We start from the raw sequence: 4,105 nt of genomic DNA on the forward strand, positions 1-4,105 counted from the left end.
TAATGCTTTGAGTCTGGGCGTATTAAATGCACTTGTCCAGGCATACATTATCTATATGATGTCGAACCTAGGAGTCATTAAAATAAAGATGATGCCTTTTAATCAAATCTCTAATAGGTAAATTAAGTTTCATAAGACCTGATGATTTAAATAATCACTTAATTGTTAACAATTACATGTCTGTGAAGACTTTACAGGTGCTGAGTTACATGCTTTGTATGAACAGACGTATATTTTAGGGAAGGATCAGTTTTAAAATACAGTAGCCAGCTAGTCATTCAGGATTTTATATGCAGACTATCTATCTATCTATATATATATATATATATATATATATATATATATATATATATATATATATATATATATATATATATATATATATATATATATATATACATACATATATACATACATATGTATACACACACACACACACACACACACACACTATATGTTGCATCTATTTATTTCTGAAGGATCATGTGACACTGAAGACTGAGTAACAGCTGCTGAAAATTAAGCTTTGTCATCATAGGAATTACATTTTAAAATATGTTATTATGAAACATTACTTTTTTTTTACTGTTTTTAATTAAATACATACTGTATCTAAATTTTACACACACAAATGTGTGTTTGTGTGGTTTTTTTTTTTTTCTTTTTTAAATATTTAATAGTCAAGCACGCAAAATACATTTTTACCACATGTGTTTATTTATAATGGTATGTACAAAGTTTAGCTTTCCCTGTTTAGCAAAGTAATGCAAACAGCATTTGAAGTGATTATGAATATCATGATTCTCAGAAACCTATAACAATGAAGCGGAGCAAAAAAAAAAAAAAAAAAGGAACAGCAAAGCGTAAAAAATAAATGTCACATGGTTTTCCTCCTTGTTCCAATTTGAAACTTTCCACAAACAGAAAAATACATCTAAATCTAAAATGGAATGGATAGTACATCTAAACATGTGAATCAACATCACTTCAGCATCATGTTGTCAAAAAACAAAACAAAAAAAACATTCCCAAAGCATTAGATTTCATGCTCTAAATAAAGTCATTTTTGTCAATAAACACCAGTAAAATCTGGGAAACTAAAACTTATTTTTCTCCAGAGAGACATTCATCCGGTCAGTGACTAATATCAAAGGTTCTCAGAGCAGGAAGACATGCCTGCAACATGATGCAGCGTCGCCTTGATCATCCCCAGCCAACAAATATCTTATAATGACTGAAAAGGACTGAATGTGAGAATGATAAGCTGGGTGGTGTCTGCATACCCTAAAAGATACAGCAGTACATTCTCCATTCAATTGGGAATTTTAAAAATAAATAAATAAATGTATGCTAGTCTGGATCGAACATATACAGTCTGATGGCTTTTCCAGTCGAGCCTGGGATCCCAGGTTGTGTGGGGAAATGGCCAAGTGATGAAGAGACTATTGGTGCAGACGGTGTCTAACAAATGAGTTGATTTAACTGATCCTAACACTAAAACATTTCATTGTGTTCACCTGATTGCATAGCAATATCGTAAAGAGTTCAGAACTCTGTACACTGGTCAACTGATTATTTAATATTTGCAGTCATTTGTAAAACAGGATTTACAGCTGTCATAAATCTGATTAGAATATTGTGACATTTTTATAGGTTTAATAACATGAGACTTCTAAACTGATTTACATTCACCAGCATTGAGTTACAACATGGAGAGGGAAATGATAGACAAAGAAAAAAAAAAGAAACTTGCTGTCCGTGAAGTGAGGGTTGCCTGCTGAAACAATGTAGCTCTTTGTGATATTTTTACATTTTGAAATCACAAGCTTATGATTCATCAGGACTGGGTAACCCATACCAAAACTGAACATAATTTATTCCACATAGGCCAGAGAGAAGTGCAGGAAGAGAAAAAAGTAAGAGAAAGAGAGACATGAGTGTTGCCAAAACCTAATATTGAGGGCTGATTCCAACTTTCCCCTCTTCCTTGCATGCACTGACACACAGTTGTTCTGGGAACAATTACCATTTCCGAGGTTTAAAACGGGGACAGAATGTCCCCATATATGTCAGTGACACCTGTTTGAAGTGGTTACCACATCCGTACTGGGCAAAAAATAAACAATAACAAATAAAAATAAAACAAAACATAACAAAAGATTAATGTTATTAAGATTATTATTATTATTATTATTTTTATTATTATTATTTAAAAAATTAAAGAAATTAAATTAAATTAAATTAAATTAAATTAAATTAAATTAAATTAAATTAAATTAAATTAAATTAAATGAAAATGAGTACAAATTTAAAAACTGCAGTATTTATGATTTTCACCATCACAAAAAATAAATAAAACAAAATAAAATCAAGCTGTGTGTTTCTGTGCAACACAAGAATGCAGATGTAAGGACAGTCTGGAGAGGCTCTAGTGAATTCACTGTAATGGTCACTGGCATAAAAAGAAGCATCACGTTCTGGTTTCTGTTAGCTCCCAATATTATATAAGGGAGTGTTTATTGATGAACAGCAAAAAAAAAAAAAAAAAAAAATCATCTCCACAGCTGGCACCCACCTTGGTTCCCCAATTAGGAGTAAATGAATAAGGCGCCTGAGTTCGGTGACTGCCAGGATCGCATGGTAATGATGACGATGATCCATCCCAGATAAAGCATCTTACTAGACCACCATATACCACTCAGCCTGAGGGTAATAAGACTAAAAAAAGCACTTTAGCAAACCAAAAAAAAAAAAAAACAGGGCCCGAAATATTTTGCTTTTATTATTATTATTACTTATTTATTTATTATTTATTACATTCATATACAGTATTTTTGTTTGTTTAATTAGTTTTTGTATATTCATATAATGTTAATACTTATATATTTCTTATATTACTATTTATTTTTGATATTATAACCTCAAAACTGAAACTATTTCTTAAACCATTTAATGATTTGTAAACAAAGAAAACTAATAGCTGATGTCCATTTTGGATCTTTTTTTTAGAATTGTTTTCTTAGATGATCAAAGATTAATGATATTGTTTTAAAACAACAAAAGCTTGTTAGAAGTGGCTGGGAAACCCAAACTTGATTAATCCAGCTCCCAGCAAAAGGACAAATGAGGCTATCATTCACCTGAATGGGGCTCCCTTGTTTTTTGCTCCCTTTCAGTCGGTCATGTTCTACGTAATGTCAGAAAGAGACTGACGAATGGGGATCTCGCCCGAGAGCCCAATCACCTTCGAGTGGTTACAAAATGAGCCAATGGTACACTGAGTACCTTGGTCTGCGGAATTTGCATTGCGAACTTGCGAGTGTTTACCAAGTCCGATCCTAAGCTGACAGTCGTGCTTTCCCGGGCAGTGGACAGCATCGGGCTTGAATGGAATCCTCCATCCTGCCCGAAACAGTTCTGGTACTTCCTCTGCCTTCACTGTCCTCGATGGTGGAGCGGCCAAGGGGTATGATGGGATTCCCCCAGTGGAGCATTCTTTTACGATGCAACTGTGTCAACAGAGAACGTCCGGTTGGCATGGTGGTCCCAAGCTGCCCTCCATCCCTCTAAGTTCTCATCCATGCTTGTTGCCAAGGCTTACAGAGCTGCGGACCACCATCAAGAAAGCTTCGCTACTGGAGTCAGACGAGTGCCCGCACTCCGCCCCTGCTAAGGGACGCCATGCCTCCCATGCCAGGGCTGTCTGCTCCACCTCGCTGCCCCACTGTGGGTATGCCTGTAGTCCCCTTGACCCCGCTGGATAGGTTTCTGGGAGCCTGGCTAGAGCTTCCCAGGCCTTCCTGCAGGCTCATCCAGAAGATCAGGCTCGGCTATGCGATTCAGTTCACGTGACGATGGTAGGCAAAGATGCTCCTGTCATGCACGCAGAGGTTGCGAGCCTGCTGGCAAAGGGTGCGATAGAGCCGGTCCCTCCAACCGACATGAAGTCCGGCTTTTACAGCCCTTACTTCATAGTACCCAAGAAAACAGGTGGGTTACGGCTAATCCTGGACTTGCGTGACTTGAACCGAGCTCTTCACAGACTCCCGTTCAAGATGCTAATGCCCAAGCACATTTTCGAATGCATTTGTCTGATGTATTGGTT

The sequence above is a fragment of the Carassius gibelio genome, chromosome A2 (genome assembly GCF_023724105.1).
Source record: "Carassius gibelio isolate Cgi1373 ecotype wild population from Czech Republic chromosome A2, carGib1.2-hapl.c, whole genome shotgun sequence".
Lineage (NCBI taxonomy): Eukaryota > Metazoa > Chordata > Actinopteri > Cypriniformes > Cyprinidae > Carassius > Carassius gibelio.